This window comes from Colias eurytheme, chromosome 18 (assembly GCF_061535395.1).
Source record: "Colias eurytheme isolate Ceu_HAF_F1 chromosome 18, ilColEury1 Martin Lab GWU primary, whole genome shotgun sequence".
NCBI lineage: Eukaryota > Metazoa > Arthropoda > Insecta > Lepidoptera > Pieridae > Colias > Colias eurytheme.
Genome location: NC_142997.1, coordinates 3055759 through 3067865, shown reverse-complemented (window position 1 = coordinate 3067865; position 12107 = coordinate 3055759). Strand labels below are relative to the sequence as shown.

Sequence of the window (12107 nt, the reverse complement as noted above, 5' to 3'; positions counted from 1 at the left end):
GCTCTTAAATATAATACTTATAGGTAATGATGTAGAATTGGTTTAAGTTATTATAAAGTATTGTTTAAAAAAAGCCTAAAAGTTGTTCTTGCGTATTTATTTTTTTATCAAATTTTAGGTTAATCCATAAATCATGAGGACTATTACTATATTTTATACTTTACACGAGAATGTAGATAATCTAGATATTAAAAAGGCACAAAAGCTAGATTTATGTAGTGGCTTAATAGATAGTAGATAAGCTCTTGTAAGCATAGAGCTTTTCTTTACCAAGCTGTTCGCATTGAGAATCATGATTTTGTATAACAGATAACTGATTCAATTATCTACTGTTATAAACTATTATTATAATATGTACCTATATAGAAAAAGTAATATAATATTATAATATAAAAATATATATCTATGTTGTATCATCTAAAAGAAAAAAATCTGCATTTTTAATATTTTAATGAACTTTTAACGAAACCGCAAAATTAAAATTATTCGTTATCAATGCTTGCATTAAAATAATGACATGAAATATGAAAATATAAACTAATTACATATAATAAAATTATGTAGGTACCAAATAATTTCCAAATGTTGCTCACCCCTGCACAATATTGTACGAACGTTATGAGTTTAAATACAGTCGCCCAAGCAAGACCAACGTCTTTTAAAATTAAAATATTTCTGTTTAGCTAATTCATAAGTGGAGACGCGTGGCCGTTTATGGGGTATGGGACATAAACACAAACTAAGTAAAATTATTTTATTTTATTTTATTTATTTTATTTTACAAAGAAAGGAAAATATATGAAAGTAAAATCATAATCTAGTTTCACCCAGATCTGTATTTTTTGTGAAAGAATAGGTACTACCCACATAATCTTATTTAGAAACTTAAACATAATTAAAAAAATAGTAGCAAAATAGGAATAAGGATAATCTAATTACCTATAAATTAAACCTTTGATTTACCTACTTTGGATCTAGTTACATAATTTCATTCATATAATTTCAATTGAAACTGTCTAGAATAAGGTTGAGACAAAATTAAATGTGTTTTCTTATAATATCTTATCTACTTTTTTTATTATTTAGCATCGAATCAATCTTCTCTAAGTTTACAGATAAGACCGCTAACACGTAGAAAAACTTGTCAGGGTTGACAACGGCCAATTAATATTGTGATTATTGAGAGAAAAAAAAATAATAAATAACGCATTTTTAATCATATTTCTGTATTTGTATACCTTTTTTCAGTTAAAAGTATTTAAATTTATTCTAAGACAAGATACACCTGGTAAGGCGTAATGCATAATGCACACGGCGCGTGTTCGACACACGAGCGGAAGTTTCCAATTTCCATATATCTTTAATGTGAATCTAATTTAGCCTTTATTCCATTGATTTAAGGTTTAGATTCGTACTTCATAAAGTATGGCACACGACAGGATGTTAACGCTTGCGTGACAACCCTATTTCTTAAGACGTTCTAAATTATAGGGATGTACGTTACTCTTAGTATTATTATTTACATTTAAAAAATATTATGAGAAAAGTAACTAATAAAAACAATATTTTTAGTTTTTATAAAGCGTTTGAGAGGTATTTTATTTCGTGTATTTTTTTTACTTTTTTTAAATTTTCGTGTTAAGTGGCAGTTGGCACTTCTCCAAAAAATTAATTTTACTTGGATTTTTCATTACCTAAGTAGGTATATCTCACCGACTTCCCTAATAAATTTATATTATAATAAATGATATTAATAAATGGAGGGATCAAATAAAACACATAATTTTATAACACATGTCACTTTCACACCTGTAGTAATATTAAAAAAATGTGTAGGTTTATAAATAACAAACCTATATATTTTTTGTACCTATTATACTGTACAATCAAAATTAGGCTACTGGCTACTTCCAAACAATTCACACCGAGTTGAAACAATAGCAAGACAAACTAGAACAATTAACCAACCATTCTGCAATTAGTCTTGTCAACTTGCTATTAAGATGCTGGACTCGTCTCGATGACTGAAACTGACCACTGTTCAAATTGTGTTGGAAATAACTGAGATTAACCGATTATTACCTACTTACCTATTTGTATTTATTTCATTATTTTTATAATGTAGGGTTTAATAGTAGTATTATTTTTCTCAAACATTGCATCATTAAATTAGTATTTTTTTTGTTCAAATTCGTTGTATTTTTATATTTTATCTGTTCTTTTATTCATTTAAATATCATTTATATACGAATTATATGTATTTTGATGTATTCTTTACTATATTTCTGTTACTTTAATGACCAAAAGTTTTAGATTCTTAGGATTAAAAAAAGAAACACAATATGGTAATTGACAACAATTTTATTAGATACCATTATGAGTTACATAATACAATTAATATTAAAAAAACTTTACGTAAACATATCACCATTATTTTGAATACCATTAATATGATTTTATTTTATCCAATAGGTGCAGCACTGATGGCTGAAGAAACGATGGACCGTTTTTCACACAGCTACGGTTCCTGTGAGATATTCCATCTGCATCAAGGCTTCCTGCTTGCACCATCTTCAACCATAACTGGAAGCTTATTATAAAGAAAAACTGGTAAAAAGCCTTACTTTCTGATGGCGTAAAAATATTATTTAAACTGTATTATTTTAAAACTTTTTTCAATAAAGATTTTTTAATTTTTTTTTTTCATATACTTGGATGAGTTTAAGATAGTGGCAAGGTGAATAAGAGAACAAAAATATATTTTATTAGTAGGTACCTATTCGTCAGGTTCAAGTAATATATAGGCTCTGAATATATCGTAATAATAGGTTGTTATACTTTTATTTTAACTGATTTTAACAATTGTTTGATACATCTACAGTTGTAGAATATTCTTTGTTAGAGGTAGTGTAATTGACATGAGCAGACATTAAAAATGAAGTTAGGTATATCTATAACTGATTGTAGGGACACACATAATATGCAATTCGCTGATCAAAGCTTTTTGTATAATATGTATGTGTCCACATTGTTTCCCCGACGCGTTTTACATTTACTAAAATTATTGGAGTCAGTAGGTACCTAGTGCATAACGGCAACTCGTATTGTAAAGAGAATTAAAAGTAATTAAAGAAAAGGCTTTTTTATTTGGCAACCTTCTACTCCACACTGATTATTGTAAAATTATTTACAGCTAACTTGCAGCTAACCTTATTTTATGTCTTTTCAGAATTATGAGATCAACACGGAGATACACAACATTTTGGAAGGAAGGGTCTTGTAACCAGAATCGAAAAAAGCCGACCATACGATCATCATCCTTTTTTTAAGTCTGGAATGATTAAAAAATAAAAATATGTTTATGTTTGAGATACAAAGTTGTTTTATTTGAAACCTTTTGCAAGTACGATAATATTTTAGTCGTGAAAACATTTGATCCGTTTCTTAAATTGGAAAATTTTTAGCCAGAGCCATTAATTTTTCTAATAGGTAAACCGTAAAAGTACAAAATAAGGAAATTTCTTAAAAAATGTAAATAAAAATAATGAGCGTAACGTAACAGCTACCAAATTGTAGATAATAACTTCATTTAGGGTCGTAAAAACTGAAATTGATTTTTTTTTTATACTCAAAACTTTGACAGTTAAACTTTTTGATTGAAACTTTAAGGCAATAGACCTTCTGTTACTATTCAATAAGTCTTTAATTGTAACGGAATATTTTCTATACCAATATATAGCCCCTAATACCCGGAAATAAGGTTGTATTTAGACTTTTATCGTGTTCTAAATATCGACTATCTAACTGCCCAAAATATTTTTAGGTAGGTATACAAAGTCTTTATGTCAAGGGTTTAAGGTTGATTTTCAAAATTTAAACAGTAAAAGAAATTTGCTCGGTAGGTAAATACTTAGATGATTAGTTCCGGGCACAAGTGAGTTGACGATGTCTTTATGATGGTGATTAAGAAAAGGATGGTTTAAGGGCTTCATTTGTTTTTTTGTTCGCAACAGTTGTTTGATTTGAGCAATGTGGCGAAGTGATTTAGATAACTGGAGGACGGGAGTTCGAATACCATCTTATTATCGAAGTTGAAAATTAACATTGTAATGGGTAAGGTAACATTTAAGCGTATGAGAATGCTTCTTTAGCTAAAAATGTAGACTTAGCTTAATGACAATATCCATAGGTACTAATATTATAAATGCGAAAGTAACTCTGTCTGTCTGTCTGTTACTCAATCACGCCTAAACTACTGAACCAATTTGCATGAAATTTGGTATAGATATATTTTGATATCCGAGAAAGGACATAGGCTACTTTTTATCCCGGGAAATAGGATAGGTTTTATCCCGGAAATCCCACGGGAACGGGGACTATGCGGGATTTTCTTTACCTGCGCGGGCGAAGCCGCGGGCGGAAACCTAGTTATCTATATGGTTAAGAACATCCCATGATACCTATTACGACTTATATTACTAGTCTGATCCCAAGATAAAGTCATGATTAATTAACTACCACTAGGTAACTGAAACTGCTATAGTTTACAGAACAATTCAGTATTGGAAATTAAATAAAACTGTTGCTGTATTTTTGTCAAGTTCCTCTTGCGTAATCTTCTAGCGTGTAAATATTATTGTTCCTTACACACTGTTCTATACAAATAAATATCCATCCCGGTAATAAATCTTGTTCACTTAATTAAGTGACTTAAAGAGGACGAAAGACAACAGAGGGTCGGTTTACGAGATCCTCCCGCGATGTGTGCGGACCTCTCCAAACATTTACAGACTCAAGTCTTGTTCAACAAATATTTGGCTCCCAAGTGACCTCTATGATTCGCTTATTACGTAATAATAAATGTGGTAAAGTTTTTTTTATAAATCTCAAAAGTACACCTAAACGCAACATACCTACCTATACAAAATATTGGCCGGTTAAGTAGGTAAAAAAAATTGGCATAGGTGCTTAATATTTTATTATTTATGTAGTGATGGAGTGCAGAATGCTATTTTTTTTAATTAATTTAGCATATGGTATAAAAGGAACTGAATATATTAAAAGCTAGATAACATAATCTCCTACCCTACCCTAGACTCTAGTCTTAAAAAAATAAAACCGGCCAAGTGCGAGTCGGGCTCGCGCACAAAGGGTTCCGTAGCAGCAAATATAATAAATTACAGTTAAATCAACCTATCTCAAAAACTATAAGAGATACTTTGATCAAACCAAAAATCGTTGAAAGAGTTAATTAGCATGCATCACCTCTATTTTTTTTAGAATTTTATACCCCGTAGTTATAAAAATAGAGGGGGGGGGACATACTTTTTACGACTTTGAGAGCTGATATCTCAAAAACCGTTCACTTTAAGAAAAATGTTTTTTAGAAAACTTTATATCATTTTAAAAGACCTTTCCATTGATACCCCACACGGGTATGTACATCGAAAAAAAAAATTTCATCCCTCAGTTACATGTATGGGGGGCCCCACCCCCAATTCTTTTTTTTACTATTTAGTGTCATATTTTTGTAGCGGTTCATACAACACATATTCCCATCAAATTTCATCACTGTAGTACTTATAGTTTCCGAGTAAATCGGCTGTGACAGACGGACAGACGGACAGACGGACAGACGGACATGACGAAACTATAAGGGTTCCGTTTTTGCCATTTTGGCTACGGAACCCTAAAAATGTGTGCGTGTACTAGTACACGTAAGAAGTGAAACTTCTTTATGACCTTAAAAATGTCACGAGTATGGCGTAACGCAAAAATGTCACGCGTACGGCGTAACGCAAAAATGTCACGCGTACGGCGTAACGAAAAATGTTACACTAAATTTTTGTCCAACCCCGATAAAGAAGTTTCACTTCAAAAATATAATGTTGGTGGACAAATGATTTCCCTTTCTATAATTTACTTTTAAGCAACTCATTGTTTGAAATTGTAATTTATCAATAGTTTGAAGAATGGGTGAGGAATTTCACTAATTTGCAATATGTCGCGAACGCCTGTCTCTGAGAAAACAGGTGTCAATTATTTAAACAAAAAATAGTATTTTTTGTATTTTAAATAATTATGTATTATGGAAATTAGAATTAATTTAAGTTTAATGTCGTTATAGTGATAACGCAGATTTAAAAAATGTTCTTTCAAACAACAAATATATGTATACCTATAGGTACTTAACTCAAAACTGCTGAACGGTTTTTAATTATTTCTGTATCGACAGATTTGTTTCAGCTTGGATTATGGACTATGGTTGTAAGTAATAACTGTTTTAAAATACCCAAGCGGAACCTGGGCAAGAAGATAATTGGACTATCTTAAATTTACAAAACAATCGGCATTTTTCTCTTCAGCTGTCATCAGAAAGACAATGTAAAATATGTACCTAAATATTTATAGGTGAAGCATTTGATATACGCTTTAGGTTTTTAACAAATAATGTGGCTATTTCTTAATGAAAATTCATTCGGTTAGAATACTGTCCTGAACTAGTAATTTATTTTATTACCTGTGGTAGGTACCTAGTGACTACATTCATATTTAAATACCTATTGATAATAGTGCAAGTGTATGGTCATATTGTTACACTATTGTTCTTTTTTACTAAAGAAAAAAAATAACAAAACCTTTATTTGTAAAAACGACAGGACTCCCGACAACGATATTGATGAACTTTTTGAACCGTTATACAAAAAACGTAACACAAGTATTTTTTCTTACTGATAACCATTAATTTTCTTTCAACTTATAACGCGTGGATAGGTACGTTGTTTTTTAAATATGTAATAATAAATAAAAAAAACAGAAACAGGTTGAATGCCGTATTACCACCAACTGTCTACGTGATGATCTGCAAACTGTATTACCTATGTGGGAAAGGGTTTAGATTTTTCATAATTAACTATTCGAATAAATATTTATTATTAGAATTATTAATTTGCCTATATCCAGCAGTCCGTCCTATGGCGAAGACGTCGGCGATGATTAAATTTTTATTAAAAATAACATTCTGAACTATGCCTGATAATCCGCCCCTGAACATCTACTAGTAAATAAATTAAATTATTAAAAGTATTCAATAAAACGCTTATCTTCGAGAATATAATAGAAAAAGTTTTTTCAATATAGTAACGCTCTATATTCTTTCAAAAAATAAGCTTCACTACGTGACAAAAGAAGTCAATAATCAGACAGCAAAAGCAAGTCTCTCAAGTTATATTTATATCAAAAATAATCTCCAATATAAATCGATAATCACCGAAAGCAAATATTGTTTTAGTGGGAAACAATAGGCAGTTGAACAATATTAATTTGTTACACCGCTTGTTATTGAAAACATCTCAATAAAAGTAATTACATGTTTGTTCAGGTGATTTTAACCCGCCATTGGTGACGTGAATTTGACTTACAGCGTTGGTGACCCCGGTCTCACGCACCGGGGTTTTTGACTACGAGTTTATCTGTAATTTACGTTTCATGCTACTTTTCATTGGGATAGATATAAAATTTGATCTTTTATTGTCAATAAAACATAGGTATTTAATAAATCAAATCTCTTTTATTAGCATAAGACAACATCTTTGAAATAACTAAAATTGTCAAGTATTTTAACAAAGTTTTTTTGAAACTCAAAAATAAAGCATCAATCTTAATTATTTAACAGTAAAATTAGGCTTAGTCAGTCTTATGACACTGAAAACATAAAATGAAGGAATCTATATGGTAATACTTCGACCAAAAAAAAAATATACAATACTAAAATCACTCATCTTCAACAGCCAAATAACTAGAGCAAGTTATTGGTACTACGTGCGATCTGGTTCGAAATTATCTGGTTTGAAGTCACTTCCAGATTCACTTTCCGATGACGTTTGTAATCTGTCCTCATCAGATACTGCTTCTTGCAAAAGAGCCTCGAGACGACACTGATTACTTTCGTAAGACATGCTGAAACAGTGTTCACAATTTGAACAAAAAACACGGAATTTCTTGTAAAATATAGATCAAATCTAGCAAAACGCTTACTAATAATAGAATTATATGATTAAACTATAAATTACAACAACAGCTTTATCAAAATAAGTAAAATAAAAAAAATACACAATAACCATTTGACTTACTTAGTTGGTGACGCCGGTCTCACGGACCGGGTTGGGGCCAAAACTCAGTAACGTGCGCCCGCGTCGCTGTCGTGGGGTAGGGGTAGGGTAGGGGGCGCGAAATTAGGCAGCTACTCGAAACCACAGTGCAATTCGATAAACGGTGACAAAAATATTTGGGTTTCTTTAACTGCCCGGTCTCACAGACATATGAGGTCACCAATGGCGGGTTAAATAATCATGGGCTTCATCGCAATAATGGTTTTGTTCTAAAAGAGTCCCATGGTCAATTCCCATAATAAGAAAAGGGTAGTCTTATGATCATTAATTAACATATCATCTACACGTACACACGTAAGAAGTGAAACTTCTTAATATTTTTTAAGAAAATAACCTACGCAAAACAAAAGATTCTTTTATTTTTAAACAATTTTTCCAAATCTCCACTTATCATAAGAAGTGCACATTTTGCGAAATGCACCAATTGAGAGGTGCACCAGTTGCGAAGTGTACCATATATGAGAAGTGCACCAGTTGCTAAGTTCACCATTTGAGCATGGTGTACAAGTTGAGAAGTGCACCAAATGCGTCAACCCGTTATTTATATTTGTTTGTTATTTTTAATCTTAAATATATGTAGGTACTTACTTATAAAAATAAAACTGTATGCGTATTACGCTTAGTTATGAACTCTACAAAATGTTTTAACAATTTTATAAATTTTGGAATCTATTTTTCTTGGCAACGATAAATCCTATAGAAACCTAAGAATTTCTTTTAAAAATTTTGCACGCCTCATAAGCGAAGCGTTGAGGTGGGTACTACTGTCACTTCGCGCAAAACATCTGATTTTTCAAACTTAAAATGTCTTTATGTATCATACATTGCACTTGTAAGATAATACATACACACACATATGAAGAAAAAACACTATTTTTAACGTTCATGATATTTTTGATGTCATTTTTGTTATTTAAACTACTTAGTTAAAAAACAGTTTAAAAAAGTTCTGTCTTGGACGTCCGTGTGTCTGTATGTGCGGATCCTTTTTCTTGTTAACACGATAGCGACCGAAATACTTTACTAATCGAGTCTTTTTTTTTCTCTTACGCTTGAGTATGCTCAGGAATAGAACCCTTTCATTTTTCAGGGTCTGATTCGATGTGGTTTAATTGTTATTAAATAAACAAAAATAATAATTAATAAATATTTATTAAAAAAAATTATGAGGCGTGCACTTTTGGATTTTCCAAATTATTTTATAATAGTTTCGCTAAAAAAATATTGACCGCGAAAAAGCCTTGCAATAATAAATATTAAAGAGTTTAGAAGTGCTAAATTTAATACAAAATGTGCTAGTTCAGAGAGACTAATAAAGCATTATAGAATAGGTATATTATAGAAGATGAAAACCCATGGAGGGTTTTCGTGTAAGAACCACAGGGCAGTTCTTTGGCATATTATGATACATGCATGTATTTTGTAATATTAAATTGTAGTACTGACGTGATTAATTTAAGAGTTATATGGAGTTATGGAGTTTCTTGCCGGTTTTTCTCCATAGATACTGTTTTCTGAATCGGTAATAAATTTTAAAAATATGTTATGACGATTCGACAGTGCTTCTAGAAGAAGTCTTATCGAATAAGTAAATGTCTGAGTTTGAGTTTTAATACATTTATATACAAATGAGATTATTTTTCAGTTTCTTCATGGTATTCTAGTCTTCTTGGTATTCCTAAAGTTCGTTCAATTTTGATATAAGTACCTAGGTAGAAATATAAGTTGAATGTTTATTATGATCGAAAAGGCTTTCATTTATTTCTCTTAGGGCCGATTTTTCAATGCTTGAATAAAACTTATCCGTCCAATAAAGTATTACACGATAATATTAAAATGTCACGTAAACTGTCAAATACTTACGGTCAATTAGAATCATTGAGATAATATTACTATACGTATGGAGGAGACACCACGAACAAAATCTGTGCGCCATTTTTTGCTCTAACTAAGTTTTAAAAATTATTATCTAGTTAGGTTCTTACCGATGAAAGTTATTCCTTTGCACATTTCCGTATTATTTGTATTATTTGTGCAATATCGTAACACACAGGAAGGCATATTTGATGCGTTTCACTTTAAAACCATTAAAAAAAACCGCTCAACATACGTCATGTGGCGTATGTTGAGCGGAACATAAGTGATGTAGGCGGTGTCGTCTCCAATATAATATGTATATCTCAATGATTAGAATACGTTTTTTAAAATGGTAGTTTTATACATTATTCAACGAGTAAGTTTTATCCATTAAGCATTGAAAAATCGGTCCTAAGTAGGTAGTTACCACATTGTCTAAGAACAAAAAAAATCGCTTGTGTGGTCACGTTAGATAGGTACTGTAGACTGTAGTTTCATGTAAAATCTATACTAAATATTATAAAGCTGAAGAGTTTGTTTGTTTGTTTATTTGAACGCGCTAATCTCAGGAACTATAACTTGTCCGATTTGCAAAGTTCTTTCGGTGTTAGATAGCCCATTTATCGAGGAAGGCAGTAGCCTTCTTCTTTGATATATAACTAGCGACCTGCCCCGGCTTCACACGGGTGCAATGCTGATACTAAATACACTACAGAAAAACTGTGAACGTTGTACATATACAGGGTGTCCCAAAAAGTAGTGATGAACGGAAGCTGGGAGGTAGAGGACCAAGAGGGCTATACGAATCACCCCCATGTGTGTTATGCGATTTTTCGTATTTTCGGAGTTATTACATTTTTTTCAATTTTTCATCTATCGCCGAGTACGATGAGATTTTTATTTATGGTGACGTGAATTATTGCGCTAGATGCTTGTTTTTTTTTGTGTGCTAAGCTGAAAGATAGGCCAATTCAGTATGGTAACATTTACTATCGTTAGATCTTCGAATGGAATAAAAAAAAGAATTAAATGCCAAGAAAGATAAAATTACCCAGTATGTTCATAACTTCAAGGGCCCATAAAAAAATAAAATCACATAAAAAAGGTTTTCCATTTGGCTTTTAAAAACTTGCTCTATCGATCAGGTAGCCACCATAAAAATTTCATTTTATTATTCTGAAGGCTTCAATCGAAAAATTGAAATCTAAATGTGGTAAGTGCAAAATTTTTATTAACATGATGATCATTAAAACCAATAAATAGGTGTTTAATTACCAGAATTTTTTTAAATAGCCCCGCTGTTGCTCAGTGCAAGTGCGACATCACCGTAAAAAGTTGTCTTTTAAATGTCTGAATGCTTTTTTATCATTTTTAATGGTTTCTTCTGCTACTATGAATTTCCGGGTTATTTTGTCCAAATTGGGGCATTCTCTCAAGTAGCCGAGGTCTTTTTAGTATCCCCATTGAAAAAAAATCAATGGGGTTTATTCGAGGGACCGTGGAGGCCAGGCTTTAAAGCAGGCGTCACCGGCGCATGCGCAGGCTGCAACGACCAATCCATCTTTCAGAGTATTTTTGCCCTTTAGCCTGGCCTCCACGGTCTCCGGACATAAACCCTATTGAATTTTTTCCGTGGGGATACTACAAAGACGAGAGACTGCCACAATTTGGACGAAATAACCCGGAAATTCATAGTAGCAGAAGAAACCATTAAAAATGATAAAAGAGCATTCAGACATTAAAAAGACAACTTTTTACGGTGATGTCGCACTTGCATTGAGCAACAGCGGGGCTATTTAAAAAAAATTCATTTTTAAACACCTATTTATTGGTTTTAATTATCATCATGTTAATAAAAATTTTGCACTTACCACATTTAGATTTCAATTTTTCGATTGAAGCCTTCAGAATAATAAAATGAAATTTTTAGGGTAGCTACCTGATCGATAGAGCAAGTTTTTAAAAGCCAAATGGAAAACCTTTTTTATGTGATTTTATTTTTTTATGGGCCCTTGAAGTTATGAACATACTGGGTAATTTTATCTTTCATAGCATTTAATTCTTTTTTTTATTCCATTC

General features: G+C 31.5%; 1 long non-coding RNA gene across 1 annotated transcript in view; it reads left to right on the top strand.

Annotated features, from left to right (window-relative positions):
- The window catches only part of LOC149900509 (uncharacterized), a 60497-nt gene extending 57133 nt beyond the window's left edge, over positions 1-3364 (top strand). The window contains exons 2-3 of the long non-coding RNA XR_016457722.1: positions 2473-2610; positions 3230-3364. This is a non-coding gene — a long non-coding RNA (uncharacterized LOC149900509). The remainder of the gene's footprint in view (positions 1-2472; positions 2611-3229) is intronic.
- Positions 3365-12107: the final 8743 nt, after the last annotated feature.